The sequence below is a fragment of the Bos grunniens genome, chromosome X, assembly GCF_055505025.1.
Source record: "Bos grunniens cultivar Pamir isolate PY7600 chromosome X, Bosgru_T2T1.0, whole genome shotgun sequence".
Taxonomy (NCBI): domain Eukaryota; kingdom Metazoa; phylum Chordata; class Mammalia; order Artiodactyla; family Bovidae; genus Bos; species Bos grunniens.
Genome location: NC_141194.1, coordinates 143,507,166 through 143,526,761, shown reverse-complemented (window position 1 = coordinate 143,526,761; position 19,596 = coordinate 143,507,166). Strand labels below are relative to the sequence as shown.

At 42.4% G+C, this 19,596-nt stretch overlaps 1 long non-coding RNA gene across 8 annotated transcripts in view; it reads left to right on the top strand.

Moving 5' to 3' along the window:
• Positions 1 to 19,596, top strand: part of LOC147341568 (uncharacterized) — an 80,883-nt gene that overhangs the window by 26,917 nt on the left and 34,370 nt on the right. For all 8 annotated transcript variants that reach the window (XR_015159137.1, XR_015159133.1, XR_015159135.1 and 5 more), the window contains 2 exons: positions 837 to 878; positions 12,835 to 12,926. This is a non-coding gene — a long non-coding RNA (uncharacterized LOC147341568). The remainder of the gene's footprint in view (positions 1 to 836; positions 879 to 12,834; positions 12,927 to 19,596) is intronic.

The following is a 19,596-nucleotide window of genomic DNA, read 5'->3' as shown; positions in this document are numbered from 1 at the left end:
GGAAGATCCGCTGGAGTAGGTAATGGCCTACCCACTCCAGTATTGCCTGGAAAATCCCATGGAGAGAAGAGCCTGGCAGGCTACTGTCCAGGGGGTTGCAAAGAGTTGGACACGATAACTAAATGACAACATCAAAGCTCCATTTTTTTTTAAAGCATTTGTTTCTTTCAGTTATGTGCTGATATAATCCAGTGTAACTTTTATTATAAGTATTTCAGTTATTAAGAAAAAGAGACTTAATATATTTTTAAAAAGTAAAACTAAAGTTTAGTGCTTAAGGTTGCAACTTGCTGCTACTGCTAAGTCGCTTCAATCATGTCCGACTCTGTGTGACCCCATAGACGGCAGCCCACCAGGCTCTGCCATTCCCTGGGATTCTCCAGGCAAGAACACTGGAGTGGGTTGCCATTGCCTTCTCCATTGTGTGAAAGTGAAAAGTGAAAGTGAAGTCGCTCAGTCGCGTCCGACTTATAGTGACCCCATGGACTGCAGCCTACCAGGCTCCTCCATCCATGGGATTTTCTAGGCAAGAGTACTGGAGTGGCTTGCCATTGCCTTCTCCGAGGTTGCAACTTGGGTACAAATTAAAAAAGAAAACTAAAAGAATGCAAAGAGGGATTGGGATGGTATATATATATCAGGTTTCTGAGGTAGCTGGCAAGGTTCTACTTCTTGACCTAGATGAGAATAAGAAGGTATGACTTTATAATGCTCTATTAAGATGTGCAGTGTTTTATATGTTATACTTTATAATTTAAAGTAATTACAAATATGTATATCAACTATTCAAATGTCAATTATTTTAATGCAGATACCCTTGTGTGTTTTCATTTCAGGATCCCTGAAGACTTCCTTATGGATTTTGTCTCTGGGAACACGTAAGTTCCTGTATGAGTTTAACAGAGAATTTAAAATGTGTATCATCACTTATAGTCAGAGTCTTACAAATGAAAACAAAACATCATTTCCCTTATCAAATTGGCAGAGACTTTTCAAAAATGTTGTTACTCAGTGTCAGCCAAAGTATGAAGATACAGGTACTTATATGCCCTGCTGGTAGAAATGTAAATGAATACAACCTTTCTAGAAACCCAGTTTGTAGTCTGGAACAAGGGTCTGAAAATGTTCATATTCTTTTTCCCAGTAAGTTCAATTCTAGGAGATTTATGTGAAGGAAATGATCAGAGATTACATGCAAGAATGTGCCTTGCAACAATTTTGTAATGCTGAAATCTTGGAAACAACAGAGATGTTTAACACTCAGGAAATAGTATCATCACATGGTGGAATATTGTGCAGCCATCAGCATGGATGGTTTTGAATATTGGCACATAGAATAATGATGATGGTAGTGGTGGCCAGGATTTATTAATCACTTACTATTTGCCAGGGATGACTATACCTCTTTAAATGAATTCTTGTATCGTTGCAGCAGTGCTTTGAGGTGAGTACTATGATTATTCACATTTTGCAGATAAGAAAACTGAGGTTCAGAAAGTTATAGAACTTGCCCAAAGTCACACTGTAAGTAGCAGTAGAGCCAGAGCTTGCATCCAGGCCTGAATACTCTAAATTTACATATAGGCTGTTAATAGTAATAATCTTTAAGTGATAGGATTATAGTGATTTCTTTTTTCTACTTTAAATTATCTTTTATACTCTTAATTTTATACAACCATCACTTATCAGTTTTATAATCAGAAAAAACAGCAGCTCCTCCCAGGTATTCCTGCCACCCAAGGATATACTGACTTCTGGCAGAAGTCTCTAGGAGCAAAGGGAGGGCCAAGGGCCTTGGGGCGGGAAATACTGAAGAGTTTCCTGAGGCTCGGCCTCCCCAGCTCCGTGGCTAGTCCACACTTTTCCTGAGAACACTGCCCCTTCACTGGACTGGACAAGCAGCCACCTTGGTCTGCGTTCTTTGCTTCTGTACAAGTAGAATCTTGCTGAGAAAAGGAATAGCATATGGGCAGAGACAAGGGCAGGAACAGCCTGCTTTTTTAATTTCCTACTAAAATTGCCTCCCTGAATTCCTGTGTCTCACACTGCTTGCCTCGTAGCTGTGCCCTATGTAACAGGAGTTCCAACTTGGCATCTCTGGTATGCTCTACCACCTCTACCCTTATACCAGGGCTCAGGCAGCCTCCTTCTGGCTCTGACTAACCAGCAACCTTGTTTAGGGGGCTTCATGTGGCTGCCAGTGGGTCATCACCACTTTGTCTTATTTCCATGCGTGTATCCGCTACTCCACCTTCCTCCTGATCACAACTGGTGTTTTCCCTAAACTGGGATCTTTTAAGGGAAGATGAGGCCAGAAAACGCAACAGACTCAGTGTGACACCCACCACCCCCCACCTTTCTCTAGACCTGGGAAGACTTACTCAGTGCTCCTGCCTTACGAAGAACAAATTGGTCCATGAAAGAAAGACATTCTGCGAGTCTGCCCCAGGTTAGCCAAGAGACCTGGGCATGAAACTGAGCTCTCTGGCTTCCTGGGCCCCCTGTGCTGTCTATATTTAGCCAAGCTGCCCCGAGCCTTGTCCACCTTGACTGAAAGCCAAAGCAGGCAGTTTGCTTATAAATGTTCTGTGCCTGCCAGCTCATGCCAGCCAACCATTTAGATATCAGTTTTAAAATGCGAGGCTCCCCTTGCACCCAACTCCGAGGGTCTGCAGAGAATACACACCAAGGGCTCCACAGCCCAAGTTTTTCCCAAGGCCAAGAGTGACCTCAGCCAAGTGCCTGAAAACGAAAGGCGTGTCTCTCACCGCTTCATCTTGGCAGGGCTTAGCCAGCAGCTCCCTCTCAGTCCCACTGTTCCTGGTCACAGTTCTTTGAGTGTGTTGACCTACTTTCTCCCCTTCAGAGGAAAGACAGAAACCAATAAATGTCTCGCGAGAACTCTTGCTCAGAGGAATGGTGACTCTGTCTTCTGGCCCCTCATCCTTTCCCTGCTCCATTATCACTCTGCTCTGCCCACTTCAAGCATGACTGGAGAAGAACCCTGAGTGTTGCTTGCTGTCCCCATTTTACAGCTGTATTTTCAGAGGCAGCATGGCCCACATATCACAGGGATGGGGACAGACCCTGCCCACCTTTCCTTCCTTTCTTTTTTCTTCTTTTTTTAAAAAAATATTTATTTACTGAGCTGTGTTGGGTCTTAGCTGTGATGCATGAGATCTCCACTGTGTCATTTGACATCTTCCCTTGCTGTGCATGGACTCTCCAGTTTTGTTGCGTGGGCTAGGTTGCCCCATAGCATGTTGGATCTTAGTTCTTCAACTAGGAATCGAACCTGTGTCCCCTGCATTGCAAGGCAGATTCTTAACCAATGAACCACCACTTTCTTTCCCTAGTACAGCCCCCACTGTTTAAGTGCCATGTGCTGTAGTGAGCTTGCTTCTGCATGAGAACCTTTTGGAGATCTGCAGGGTGTCTCTGATTTTGTGACTGGTGGCATGTTGAACTAAGAGACATCCAGCTTGACCATTTCCTACATCTTTGGCTTGGGCCTCTGAAAAGTGTCTCAGGTGTCTCAACTCTGTAGTTGCCTTGACAGGCAGAATCCTTCTTTGGACGGTGTACACAGGTGACTCTGCAATACTCTCCATTGAGATTTTTAGTGGCAAATTGATCATTTTAAGCTGTCTTTACACTTCCTAGTCTGCATGCCATTGCCCACTTCATCTAGCCATCAGTTACAATCAGCTTGGAAAATACATGCCCATTTTAATATCAGTCTGAGAAAAATTAATTAGGTGGATAAGTCTGCTGCGGTTCAGAGGTAGGGTATGGCTATGTCATATAATGAATTCCAGAGTGCCTTTGGGATTATCAAGGGGCTTTAATAAGCTGCCATGTCTATTCTCCATGACTGTAGATAATCAAATTGATCTTATTTAGCTCCCCTATTCCTGGCTGCTTTGTCTCCTTTCTTCCCAACTCGTCCCTGTGTGCATAGCAGATTATATACAACCAGCCTGTCTTCTAGCATCCTATCAGATTTCATTGACATTGGGTAACATGTGGTTTCAAAAAGATTGCAGGTCCTTTTCACCAGCTCTAAAATTATATTAGAGTCATGGTGGCCACAGGAGCCTGCACCTCTGCAGCAAGCTGGGCCAGGGGTGGGGTGAGCCCTCCCCAAGAGAGCTGAGCCAGCAGCAGGTGAGGAGACAGGGCATAGTTGCAGACAACAGTTGGGGATCTCTGCTTTTGGGGGACCTTTCCTACTTGTGGCTGTGAAGTGTCTGTCCCCCCGCCCGGCCATCTGGGTTGATTGGAGGCAAAATGAGAATGAATAACAACAGGACCTCTGTCTCCCCAGGACTGGAGAGGGGCGGGGGTAACTGGGATGAACTGTGGGCAGTGGATAGAAAGAGTGATGTTACTGAAGAGGTGAATGATGGAAAGGATGATAATGAAAATTATTACCTTAAAGGTTACCTCAGAGTTTCCTCAAGACTCTGAAGTGAGAAGAGCCAGATTGGCAGGGTAGAGAGAAGGACATAACATTGGAAGAAGCTTGCAGAGCCTATCTTGTCATAGGCAGCGCACTTTGATGCCTCACTGACCTAGGAGACCTTCTGTAATGAGGGCAGTGTTTCTTTGTGCTCTCTAATATGGTGGTCAATAGCCACATGTGGCTTTGGAGCACATAAAATGTGGCTGGTGTGACTGAGGAACTGAATTTTTAGTTGTAGTTAATTTTAATTAAATTGACCTACATGAAATGATGCTCATCATCACTAATTATTACGGAAATGCAAATCAAAACTACAGTGAGGTGTCACCTCACACCAGTCAGAATGGCAATCATTAAAAACTCTAATAAATGTTGGAGAGGGTATAAAGAAAAGCTAACCCTCCTACACTGTTGATGAAAGTATAGGTTAGTACAGCCACTATGGAAAACAGTATGGCAGTTCCTCAGAAGACTAAAAATAGAATTACCATATGATCCAGCAATCTCACTCCTGGGCATATATCCAGACAAAGCTCTAATCTGAAAAGATAACATGCACCCCTATATTTGTAGTAGCACTATTCACAAAAGCCAAGACATGGGAATAAACCTAAATGTCCAATGACAGAGGAATGGATAAAGATTTGGTGTATATATACAGTGGAATATTACTCAACCATAAAAAGAAGGAAATAATGTCATATGCAGCAACTGAACGAATCAGGAGAGTATTACACTAAGTGAAGTAAATAGCAAAGACAAATACCATGATGCCACTTATATGTGAAATCTAAACTATGACACAAATGAACTTACTTACAAAATAGACCCACAGACGTAGAAAGCAAACTTATGCTTATCAAAGGGGAAAGGGGGTGGGGGAGAGAAAGATTGGGAGTTTGGGATTAGCAGATGCAAACTACTATATATAGGATGGATAAACAATAAGGTCCTAGTGTAGAGCACAGGGAACTATATTCAATATCCTGTGATAAACCATGATATAAAAGAATATGAAAAAGAATGTGTGTATATGTATGCGTGTGTGTATGTATATATATAATGTATGTATAAATGACTCACTTTGCTGTACAGCAGAAATTAACACAATATTGTAAATAAATTATACCTCAATAAAATGTAAAAAATAAATACATAAATTGACCTACCTGAATGTGGTTAGTGTTTGTCCAGTGGGGCATCACAGCCCTAGAGTCACAGTTGACTCAGGCAAATGGGGCCGTCCACTGCAGAGCTGTAAAGTACCGACTACAGCCGACAGCCCTGGCATAAATCCTGGTTTGCCATTTACTAACTTTGTAACCTTGCAGAAGTTACCCAACCTCTTTGAGCTTATTTTCTCATCTGTAAGATGGAGAGTCTAACAGTGCATAAACCACAGAAAGCTGTTGGAAAGATTGAATGAGGTAATTCATGTAAAACTCTCAGCAAAGTGCCTGACATCTGTGACGTGCTCACTAAATGGTTACTGTCAGGATGTTTTGATGTTAAGATGTAATGATGTTTAGACCTATCTTATTTTTCTGTGCTTTGGTCCTAGTCATTGAACATCAGTAAATCAACCTGACTTGCTAAGTGCCTGGAGGTGTGAGGATGATGACATTTGCCCTTATTGGCTCCCTTGAGCTCCATAGCACAGGATCTGTTATTTGATTTTGTAGCTTTATTGAGTCTGAGCTCTGAATGAAATGAGGTTTTTTAATGAAAGAAAAGATGAAATTGTCAAGGTCAGAATAACATGAAAAAAAATCACATGTCCCACGTTCCCAATTTTCCATTCATTGAACAGGCATTTATTTGCTGAGAGACTAGTGATTACAAGCACAGACATTGGAGCTAGACTGACTGGGCTTGTATCCATTACTTACTAGCTGTGTGACTTGGACAAAGTTACTTAACCTCTCTGTGTCTATTTCCTACTTCTCAGTTGAGCATAGTAATAGCAGCTGCCTCATAGGGCTGTTGTACATATTAAATGAATCATACAATGGAATATTGCTCCACCATAAAAAGAGTGAAATAATGCCATTTGCAGCAACATGGATGGACCTAGAGACTGTCATACTGGACAAAGTAAGTCAGAGAGAGACAAATATCACATGATAATACTGATACATGGAACCTTAAAAAGTGGCACAAATAAACTTATTTGCAAAACAAATAGAGTCACAGATGCAGAAAATTATGGTTACTAGCGGGAAACTGGGGTGGCGTCATTCACTCAGTCATGTCTGACTCTTTTGCGACCCCATGAACTATAGGCCACAAGGCTCCTTTTGAAATCTCCATGGAATTCTCCAGGCAAGAATACTGGAGTGGGTTGCCATTTCCTTTTCCAGGGGATCTTCCAGACCTAGGGATTGAACCCAAGACTCCTGCATTGGCAGACTGATTCTTTATCACTGAGCCACCTGGGAAGCCCCATACACTACTGTATATAAAATAGATAACTAATAAGAACCTACACAGTAAAGAACTCTACACAATACTCTGTAGTGGCCTAAATGGGAAAAGAATCTAAAAAAGAATGGATATATATCTATGTATAACTGATTGACTTGCTGTACACCTGAAACTAACACATTATTGTAAATCAACTATACACCAATAAATTTTTTTTAAAGATTAAATGAATCAGTGCATGTAAAGCACTTATCAAATCACTTAGTACTAATAATAAACTGTGAAGAAAGCTGAGTACTGAAGAATTGATACTTTTGAACTGTGGTGCTGGAGAGGACTCTTGAGAGTCCCTTGGACTGCAAGGAGATCCAACCAGTCCATCCTAAAGGAGATCAGTCCTGGGTGTTCATTGGAAGGACTGATGCTGAGGCTGAAACTCCAATACTTTGGCCACCTCATGTGAAGAGTTGACTCATTGGAAAAGACCCTGATGCTGGGAGGGATTGGGGGCAGGAGGAGACGGGGACGACAGAGGATAAGATGGTTGGATGGCATCACCGACTCAATGGACATGAGTTTGGGTGAACTCCTGGTGTTGGTGATGGATAGGGAGGCCTGGCGTGCTGCAATTCATGGGGAAACAAAGAGTCGGACACAACTGAGCAACTGAACTGAATTGAATAATAAGCACTTGATAAATATTGGCTGATGTAATTAACTATATGCTCGGTACCATATTAAGTGCTGGTAAAACAAGCACCATCACTGCTTAAGGTTATCGGCTAGTAGAGGGAGAAAGCTACATGGAAATAGAAATATAATAAGATATAGACAATAAAGATGGAAGCATGCTCAGGATACTGAAGGGACATCAAGAAAGAAGAGATCCAAGTTGGCTTGGAGGGCAATATGAAAACTTTTAATAGAGCTGGAGAACAGTTAGTGGTGAACAGTTAGTGGTGGGGTGCGTTGAAGGTAGGTACATGTTTGTAGAAATAAATAAGAATGATGTGTCCAGAGAACTAAAGGCAGTTGATCAATTGGTATGCCTAGGATGTAAAGGAGAGGGAATAAATGGAAGATAAGGTTGAAAAGGTCAGCAGGAAACAAATCCTAAAAGACCTTATACATTAGGTTTAAGAATTTGTACTTTATCTTGAACAATGGAAAATCATCAAAAGGTTTTAAGTAGGGAAATACCATGATTGGGCATTTTAGAAGGACCCTACTGGCATCGGAGAAGGCAGTGGGAGCCCACTCCAGTACTCTTGCCTGGAAAATCCCATGGATGGAGGAGCCTGGTGGGCTGCAGTCCATAGGGTCGCTAAGAGTCGGACACGACGGAGCGACTTCACTTTCACTTTTCACTTTCATGCATTGGAGAAGGAAATGGCAACCCACCCCAGTGTTCTTGCCTGGAGAATCCCAGGGACAGTGGAGCCTGGTGGGCTGCCATCTATGGGGTCGCACAGAGTCGGAAACGACTGAAGCGACTTAGCGGCAGTACTGGCATCAGTTGGGGGGAAATACTAGAGGCAGAGATGCCAAGCTAAGAAACTACTGTAGTCATCCAGGCATAAGATGATGAGGTTGATGACCTAAAGTAACTGTCATGGGGATGGAAAGATGGGGAATAGTACTGGAGATTGAATTGACTGATGAATACAGAAGGAGGACCAGTTTTGAAGAGGAAGTCGATGGAATCATTTGGGGCCATATCAGGTTTATATAAGGCATTTGGAACTCGTGGAAGAAGGAGGTTAGCACTGGACATACAAATATGGGAGAAATTAGAACTCTGCATCAGGCCCCTTTTTTCTCATTCTCCACTTTCTTCCTAGGTTATTTATTCCCAGGGCTTTAAATACTGTATCTATATTGATAAGTTCAGTTTCTAAACTTCCATCTCTAGCCCTGACCACCTCACTGAGGTCTATCTAGACTTCTATAGCCAGCCATCTACTTAGGATCTCCAGTTGGATGACTCACACACATCTCAAATTTAATATGTCCAGAACTTGCTTGCTCCTCCCCTTGTCTTCCAGTCTCAGTGGCACACACTGTCTGTCTAGTTGCTTCAGTGAGAAACAAGGGTCAGACACTCTGGTTGTTCCTTCAAGTTGCCTTTGTAAAAATTCCTTCCTCTTAGTCCAACCAATGGACTTAGGAACAAACTGGACTTATGAATGCATTCTTGGAATGGAACTCATTCATAGGTAGGGGTCTTACTGTATGTTTATTGGAGAGGGGACTGGTGGAATTTGCTGGGTGAGGGATGGGAGGTGAGGGAAAGGAAGGATCAAAGGTACTTGTACAGTACCTGGTAGGTGCTCAATGAATATTTGCTGAATGAATGGGTCGGGATATGGATGGAAGTTGAAGCTGTGGGAAATGTGTGATCTTAGGATCACTTCAAGGAGAGCCTGAAGAGTAAAATGAGATTCTAAAGAGATGTGCAGAGGAAGGGATGCTTACAAAAGCAACTTGAAGGAACAACCAGGGTGGTAGGAGGAGAAGCCAGAAAGTGTGAGAGTACAGAAGGCAGTCCTGCTTCCCTCTCCAGAAGTAACCAATGCTAACAGATGGGTGGGGAGCCTTCCAAATCATCTTCTATATATTTACATACATTCACAAATGTTTATATTGCATGCATATGTAGTTTGGGGCTTTATGTAAATGAACTCATAGTACATGCATTATTCTAGCGCTTGCTTTTTTAAAAAAATAACAGCTTTATTGAATTGAGCTGTACTTTGCACACAATACAATTCATACATTAAAACTGTACAGTTCAGTGGTTTTTAGTATATTCATGGATATATACAACCACCATCATAGTCAGTTTTTGGAACATGTTCATCACCTCAAAACAAAACCCTGAGCCCTTTAACTGTTACTCACTTATCCCCAATGCCCACCCACAGCCCAAGGACACCACTGATCTCCTTTCTGTCTCTATAGATTAGCCTATTTTGGACTTGCCTATAAATGGAAGCATGTAATACATGGTCTTTTCTGACGGGCCTATTTCTCTTAGCACATGTTTTCGAGGCTTATCTATGTTATAGCATGAATCAGAGCTTCATTCTTTTTACTGCTGAATAACATTCCATTGTACATGTACACCACATTTTTTTTATCAGTTCATCAGTTAGTGGACACTGGGTTGTTTCCACATTTTCAGTTCAGTTCAGTCGCTCAGTCATGTCCAACTCTTTGCGACCCCATGGATTGCAGCACAGCAGGCCTCCCTGTCCATCACCAACTCCCGGAGTTCACTCAAACTCATGTCCATTGAGTCGGTGATGCCATCCAGCCACCTCATCCTCTGTCATCCCTTTCTCCTCCTGCCCCCAATCCCTCCCAGCATCAGAGTCTTTTCCAATGAGTCAACTCTTCACATGAGGTGGCCAAAGTACTGGAGTTTCAGCTTTAGCATCAGTCTTTCCAATGAACACCCAGAACTGATCTCCTTTAGAATGGACTGGTTGGATCTCCTTGCAGTCCAAGGGACTCTCAAAAGTCTTCTCCAGCACCACGGTTCAAAAGCATCAATTCTTCGGCACTCAGCTTTATTTACAGTTCAACTGTCACATCCATACACGACCACTGGAAAAACCATAGCCTTGACTAGACGGACCTTTGTTGGCAAAGTAATGTCTCTGCTTTATAATATGCGATCTAGGTTGGTCATAACTTTCCTTCCAAAGAGTAAGTGTCTTTTAATTTCATGGCTGCAATCACCATCTACAGTGATTTTGGAGCCCAAAAAAATAAAGTCTGACATTCTTTCCACTATTTCCCCATCTATTTGCCATGAAGTGATGGGACCACATGTCATGATCTTAGTTTTCTGAATGTTGAGCTTTAGGCCAACTTTTTCACTCTCCTCTTTCACTTTCATCAAGAGGCTTTTTAGTTCCTCTTCACTTTCTGCCATAAGGGTGGTGTCATCTGCACATCTGAGGTTATTGATATTTCTCCCAGCAATCTTGATTCCAGCTTGTGCTTCTTCCAGTCCAGTGTTTCTCATGATGTACTCTGCATATCAGTTAAATAAGCAGGGTGACAATATACAGCCTTGATGTACTCCTTTTCCTATTTGGAACCAGTCCAACCAGTCTGTTGTTCCATGTCCAGTTCTAACTGTTGCTTCCTGACCTGCATATAGGTTTCTCAAGAGGCAGGTCAGGTGGTCTGGTATTCCCATCTCTTTCAGAATTTTTCACAGTTTGTTGTGATCCACACAGTCAAAGGCTTTGGCATAGTCAATAAAGCAGAAATAGATGTTTTTCTTGAACTCTCTTGCTTTTTCCATGATCCAGCGGATGGTGGCAATTTAATCTCTGGTTCCTCTGCCTTTTCTAAAACCAGCTTGAACATCTGGAAGTTCACAGTTCACATATTGCTAGCTGTCATGAATAATACTGTTATGAACATTCAATTACAAGTTTTTGTGTGGACGTTTATTTCCATATCTCTTGAATATATACCAAGGAGTGGAATCGCTGGTATTTTGCTGAAAGTTTTCACTTTTGTCTCAGGTTCAAAGGATTTGTTAACAAAATAAGCCACTCGTTATATACAAATAAATAATACAGATATTTATTAGGATTATCTAATAAATATAGATAATTTTTATAAATTATATAAATTTAAAGATAAATATAAATAATTTTCAACATACTAGCATTAAAAGAAAAGAGAACTAGAAAGAGCAGAGAATACATCACAAAATTGGGTTTTGACCAACATCCAGACTTAAAGTCCTGTGTCACAGCACATCTGGAGTCCCGATTGGGAAAAGGGTCCCAGGCAGTGTGTCCACTCCGTGGGTGAGACGTCAAAGATGGCAGTTCAGCATTCCTGCTTAATCCCAGGATGGACACAAACTGATACCATCATCAATCTGTGACCAAATTGCAAGCCTGGTTTCCTGTTAATGCTGTGTGTTTTGTCTTGTAAAACTTGGAATGTTGCTAAGCCTATAGCAACACTTCTGTAAAGAAAGCTGAGTGCTAAAGAATTGATGCTTTTGAGCTGTGGAATTGGAGAAGACTCTTGAGAGTCCCTTGGACTGCAAGATCCAACCAGTCCATCCTAAAGGAGATCAGTCCTGGGTGTTCTTTGGAAGGACTGATGCTGAAGCTGAAACTCCAATAATTTGGCCACCTCATGCAAAGAGTTGACTCATTGGAAAAGACCCTGATGCTGGGATGGATTGGGGGCAGGAGGAGAAGGGGACAACAGAGGATGAGATGGGTGGATGGCATCACCGACTCGGTGGACATGGGTTTGGGTGAACTCCAGGTGTGGGTGATGGCCAGGGAGGCCTGGCGTGCTGCGATTCATGGGGTCACAAAGAGTTGGACACGACTGAGCGACTGAACTGAACTGCTAAGCCTGGGGCTTGGTTGGCCAGGCCCCCTCCAGGTTCTCAACAATCTCAAGATTCCTCCCCCATCTTATCTATGGTGCTGCACATCTTGCACTCACAGCAGGCAGTCACTCCCAGTCACTCCCAGTCAGGGCAGTGTCCAGGCAGGTTAGAAGCAAGGTCAGAGATCTGCTCTGCTTTGTCTCTGAAGCCTATACAAGACTATTCATTTAATTTCCCTAACACTGGAACATACAGTAGCTCTATGTTTGAAATTTTGAGAAACTACCACACATTTTCAAAGTGGCTGTACCATTTTACATTCTCACCAGGAACCCAAGAGGACTGCAGGTTCTCCACATCTTCAGCGACATTTGTTATCTATCTTTTTGATGATTGCCATACTCAGGGTGTGATATCACTTGCTTTTTAATTTAGGGTGCGTTGAATATTTGTCCATATCAGCACTTATAGATTTCTTGCATATATAACCACATGTAATATTCCACAGAGACCATCCTTTTCAAGATGATCCTGTCCTGTACCACTCTGCTCTTTCCTCCCCCAGGGCTCAGCAGCATGGACACAGAAACAGCAGTGGTGGCTGATTGCATTGATCCAGATTTGGAAGTTGTGTGGCAGTTAAAGCAGAAGGATAAGGTGAGAATGGTGTTGTGGTAATGGTGAGAGAATGCTTGAAGTGAGTTACCAACCCTGGTGCATATCATGATGGTGACAGCCACAGAGACAAAGAGCTGGAATGGGTGACATAGCACAGTGGTCAGTACCTTAAAAGTAGGGGTTCTGCCCATGTTCATTGCAGCACTGTTGACAATAGCCAAACATGGAAGCAACCTTTATGTCCATCAATGGGCGAATGGATGAAGAAGATGTGGTGTGTGTGTGTGTGTGTGTGTGTGTGTGTAATAGTATTCAGCCATTAAAAAGAACACAACAAATGTCATTTTCAACATGGATGGACCTAGAGATTGCCATACAAAGTGAAGTAAGTCAGACATAGAAATTATATGATATCACTTATACGTGGAATCTAAAAAGCAATGATACAAATAAACCTACAAAACAGAGACTCACAGACTTAGAGAATGAACGTATGGTTACCAGGAGAAAGAGGGGGGATAGTTAGAAAGTTTGGGATGGACATATACACACTGCTGTATTCAAAATGGATAACCAGCAGGAATGACTATATAGCACATGGGACTCTGCTCAGTATTATGTGGCATCCTGGATGGGAGGGGGTTTGGAAGAGAATGGATACATGTGTATGTATGGCTGAGTCCCTTTGGCACTCACCCGAAACTATCACAATGTTGTTAACCAGCTATACTCCAGTACAAAATAAAAAGTTTAAGAAAAAAAGTAGGGGTTTTGCATGACACTGGAAACATAGTTTTTTGTTTTATTTTCCATTTACCCATTTTCTTTGTTAAGGTTTTCTTTCTTTTTTAAATTGCATCATTCACTGTTTGCCTTCTTAAACAGATGGCTCAGAACATAATATAACCTTGCTTTGTGACTCAGAGTCGCCATTATGACCATCTGCTTTTGCCCTGGACCTCTGAGGCATGTAGTAATATGTCTTTCCCTGTTAAATGGGTCCCAGATTTCTGTGCTTTTGAAATTCTATCTTGTTTCGTTTCCAGCTTTACTCTTTTTGGTGTCAGAGGCTGGGACCAGTGTATTCTAGGTTCTTCTAATGTATAGATGTTTCACCAAGGGCTGACCTCATATATCTCCTGTGAAGTTCATGGATTTTATGATAGCAGTTTGGCAGTTTGTTTAGATGTTTTTTCCTCTTCCAGGTTTGTGCTTGTATTATGGCAGAGGTTATGAGAAATCTGATCTCCAGAGAAGTGTTGGTGCTTCTTTAATTTGATACAAGCTGTTTTTGGCAAGCTAGTTTTCTAGCATTGAAGAATTGAATGAATAAGTTTGTATTTACCTTATCCACGCTCTTTTTAATGGTAGAGACCTGCGTAGTCCAATACAAGCAGCCACTAGCTACATGAAACTTTTGAAATTTAAATGTAATTAAGTAAATCAGATTAAAAATTCATTTCCTCATTAGCCCTAGCCACATTTCAGGTTCTCAGTAGTCACATGTGCCTAATAATGGCTAGTGTATTGGAAAGTGCAGATACAGAACCTTCCCATCATCATAAAAAGTTCTAATTTTCAGCCATGGTCTAGACTTTGAATCAGTCTCCTCTCAGCAGCCATCTTCCTACTACTCTACAGGACTCTTTGACCTTCCACCCCCATCATGACCCTTCCTTGCCCTCTGTTAGTGTATTACTTCCTGTTGCTACTATAATAAATTACCACAAGCTTCATGGCTTAAAACAACATAAATGTATTATCTTACACTTCTGGAGATTAGAAGTCTAAAATTATCCATTTTTCAGCTTCCAGAAGCCCCAGGCATTCCTTGGCTCCTGGCCCCTTCTTCCATCTTCAAAGCCAGCACATAGCATCTTCAAACCTCTCTCTGGGTGTCTGACCCCTGCTTCACATTGCCTTCGTTAATTCTAACCCTGCTGTTTCTCCCTTATGTGGACTCTGTAATTAGATTAGGCCCACCTGGATAATCCAGGATAATATCCCCATCTTAAATCCTTAACTTAATCACACCTGCAAAGTCCATGTAAGGTAACATCTTCACAGATCCCAAGGATTAGGACGTGGACATCTCTGGGGGTCACGATTCAGCGTACTGGAACGGGCAGTCTTCTCCAGTGGCCTCTTGTTTTCCTTGAAGATCAGTGCTGCACAGAGTATGCTGCACACTGATATGCCAAGGTTTTCTGCAGAGAAAGGAGAATATTTTAAAATCTTATTTTCTGATTTTCTGCCTACATCCTGTCTGGAAATATTAATGCCAAATTTTGGTTGTTCTGACTCCTCAAAATATGATCCTGTGAGTACAGGGCCACTAGAGTGTCATATAGGCCAGACAGATCCACAGCTGATTCAGCCTCCAATCAAGAGTGTTTCCCCATGGTAACACAGTTGCTGCTTCAGGGCTGGTCTCTGCCAGCCTTTCTTCTAAAAAACAAACAGACCACAGTCATAAACAGAAAAAACCCTCCTGAACTGAGAACTTGTTATATTACCCAAAGCAAAGCCTCCTGAGCATCTCTTTACCAAGAGAAGGGTGGCAGATGAAAGCCAGAGTCATTCCTAGGAGAAGCAGAAGCAGAAACCAATGTGAAATTGGACTTCTACTTTCAGTCTGGACAAGATGGCATAGACTCATTGCTCCCTATTCCTCTCAGCTGAGTATAATTATGAATCCTAGAAATAATTCAAGAGGCAACCAAAGGAGAATTCTAAAAGAGGTAAAGAAGAAGACATAGTGGCTGGGAATTCCAGGACTGGAGAAACACCATGGTAGCCTTATGACTTAACACCCAACAGAAGGCAACACAGGCCCAGCATTTCCCAGCTCCCAACCTGGCAACAGATGGTTGCTCAGGTAGGCTCCTCTGGATTGAATGGGAGTCCTGCTGACAATACCAAGTGAACATGGCAACTCCAGCAAGGAAATGTAGCAGGGAGCCCCACTGACAATAAGCAGTCAGGAGAAGTGCTTTCCTTTCCCACCAGGCCAGAGACTCCCCTAGCCCTCGAAAAGATACTGTGCAAACAGGGCACCATCAAGGGGAAATCCTATTGGAACAAGCAGTCTGGCTCAGGAAGCCTTTTGTCCTTATGATCTTAAGGATTCCCTTCTCCCCAAAAGATATACCAGGCATACAGCACTGGCAAGGGGTGGGGGAGTTGCCACCAGAATAAGCAAAGCCAGGTAAGATGTGCTGTTTTTAAAGACTAGAGACTCACTTCCTCCACCTAGAGACATGAGGCAGCGCAGCCTGGTGAAGCATCTTCTGCTCCCTCAGGCAGCACCAGCAGGGACCGGTGAGGTCCCCGTCAGCACCATGTTAACCAAGCTGAACAAAATTGCACCACAGAGGCTCTGAAAAGTAAATTGTCATTGAAACCACAGCCTACAAAGTAGGGTAAGATTTGTGTGCTAAAACTAAACATTGTCCACTCAAATAAAAGATTTAAATTGTCTCCTAACATAGGAGCCAAATGTCCAGAATACAATGAAAAATCACCCATCATACCAAGAACGAGAGAATCACAACTAGAGTGAGAAAAGACAATCAACTGACATCACTACCAAGATGAATCAGATGTTAGGATTATCTGACAAGGATTTATTATTTTTTTACTGAATGATAATTGCTTTACAGAATTTTGTTGTTTTCTGTCAAACCTCAACATGAATAAGCCATAGGTATACATATGTCCCCTCCCTTTTGAAACCTCCCATCTCCCTCCCCATCCCACCCTTCTAGGTTGATACAGAGCCCCTGTTTGAGTTTCCTGAGCCATACAGCAAATTCCCTTTGGCTATCTATTTTACATATGTATGGCACCCCACTCCAGTACTCTTGCTTGGAAAATCCCATGGACGGAGGAGCCTGTTAGGCTGCAGTCCATGGGGTCGCTAAGAGTTGGACACGACTGAGCGACTTCACTTTCACTTTCACTTTTCACTTTCGTGCATTGGAGAAGGAAATGGCAACCCACTCCAGTGTTCTTGCCTGGAGAATCCCAGGGACGGGGGAGCCTGGTGAGCTGCCGTCTATGGGGTCTCACAGAGTCGGACACGACTGAAGTGACTTAGCATAGCATAGCATAGCATAACAATGTAAGTTTCCGGAGAAGGCAATGGCACCCCACTCCTGTATTCTTGCCTGGAAAATCCCATGGACGGAGGAGCCTGGTAGGCTGCAATCCATGGGGTCACTAAGAGTCGGACACGACTGAGCAACTTCACTTTCACTTTTCACTTTCATGCATTGGAGAAGGAAATGGCACCCCACTCCAGTACTCTTGCCTAGAGAATCCCAGGGACGGGGGAGCCTGGTGGCCTGCCATCTATGGGGTCGCACAGAGTCAGACACGACTGAAGTGACTTAGTAGCAGACTTAGCAGCATGGGGAGAGGGGAGGAGAGGGTGAGATTATGGAAAGAGTAACATGGAAACTTACATTGCTGCTGCTACTAAGTCACTTCAGTTATGTCCGACTCTGTGTGACCCCATAGAGGCAACCCACCAGGCTCCCCCGTCCCTGGGATTCTCCAGGCAAGAACACTGGAGTGGTTTGCCATTTCCTTCTCCAATTCATGAAAGTGAAAAGTGAAAGTGAAGTCACTCAGTCGTGTCTTACTCTTCAAGACCCCATGGACTTCAGCCTACCAGGCTGCTCCATCCATGGGATTTTCCAGGCAAGAGTACTGGAGTAGGGTGCCATTGCCTTCTCCACCTCTCCCCATGTCCGTAAGTCTATTCTCTATGTCTGTTTCTCCATTGCTGCCCTGTAAATAAATTCTTCAGTACCGTTTTTCTAGATTCTGTATATGTGTGTTAGAATACAATATTTATCTTTCTCTTTCTGACTCACTTCACTGTATAATAGGTCTAGCTTCATCCACCTCATTAGAACTGACTCAAATGCATTCCTTTTTATTTCTGAGTAATATTCCATTGTGTATATATACCACAACTTCTTTATCCATTCATCTGTCAATGGACATCTAGCTTGCTTCCATATTCTAGCTATTGTAAAGAGTGCTGCAGTGAACAATGGGATACATGTGTCTTTTTCAATTTTGGTTTCCTCGGGGTATATGCCTGGGAGTGGGATTGCTGGGTCGTATGGTGGTTTTATTCCTAGTTTTTTAAGAAATCTCCATACCATCTTCCATAGTGGCTGTGTCAATTTACATTTCCACCAACAGTGCAAGAGGGGTCCCTTTCCTCCACACCCTCTCCAGCATTTATTGTTTGTACACGTTTTGATGATGGCCTTTCTGACCAGTGTGAGGTGATATCTCATTATAGTTTTGATTTGCATTTCTCTAATAATGAGTGATGTAAAGCATCTTTTCATGTGTTTGTTAGCCATCTGTATGTCTTCTTTGGAGAGATGTCTGTTTAGGTCTTTTCCCCACTTTTTGATTGGGTTGTTTGTTTTTCTGGTATTGAGTTGTAGGAGCTGCTTGTATATTTTGGAAATTAATCCTTTGTCAGTTGTTTCATTAGCTATTATGTTCTCCCATTCTAAGGGTTGTCTTTTCACCTTGCTTATAGTTTCCTTTGCTGTGCAAAAGCTTTTAAGTTTCATCAGGTCCCACTTGTTTACTTTTGTTTTTATTTCCATTACTCTAGGAGATGGGTCTGGAGAAGGCAGTGGCACCCCACTCCAGTACTCTTGGCTGGAAAATCCCATGGATGGAGGAGCCTGGAAGGCTGCAGTCCGTGGGGTTGCTAGGAGTCAGACATGACTGAGTGACTTCACTTTCACTTTAACTTTTCATGCATTGGAGAAGGAAATGGCAACCCACTCCAGTGTTCTTGCCTGGAGAATCCCAGGGACGGGGGAGCCTGGTGGCCTGCTGTCTATGTGGTCACACAGAGTCGGACACGACTGAAGCGACTTAGCAGCAGCAGCAGCAGGAGGAGGTGGGTCATAGAGGATCTTGCTTTGATTTATGTCATCGAGTGTTCTGCCTGTTTTCCTCTAAGAGTTTTATAGGTTCTGGTCTTACTTTTAGGTCTTTAATCCATCTTGATTTTATCTTTGTGTGTGCTGTTAGGAAGTATTCTAATTTCATTCTTTTACATGTAGCTGTCCAGTTTTCCCAGGACCATTTATTGAAGAGGCCGTCTTTGCCCCTTTGTATATTCTTGCCTCCTCTGTCAAAAATAAGGTACCCATAGGTGCATGGGTTTATTTCTGGGCTTTCTATCTTGTTCCATTGGTCTATATTTCTGTTTTTGTGCCAGTACCATACTGAGAATTATGTGACAAGGATTTTAATGCAGCACCACAAAAATGCTTCAATAAGCAATTTCCATGTCTCTTCCAAAAAATGAAGGCAAAAAAAATAGGAAGTCAGAGCAAAGAAACAACAAGTTATAAAAAAGAAACAGCAATTATAAAACTGAAGAATACAGTAGCAGAAATCAAAAACTTGCTGGTTAAGTTCAATAGTGTAGTGGAGATGACAAAGGATAGAATCAGTGAACTTGAGGATACACCAATAGAATTTACTCAATCTGAGCAACACAGAAAAAAATAGACTGGAAAAAAAATAGAGCCTCTGAAACCTGTGGGAAATTACAAAAGATCCATGTCAGAGTCCCAGAAGCATACTAAAATCAAAGTGCAGAAAAGGGAGAAAGCTATAGACAAATATCTCATGAACTTAGAAAAATGTTCAACAAAAC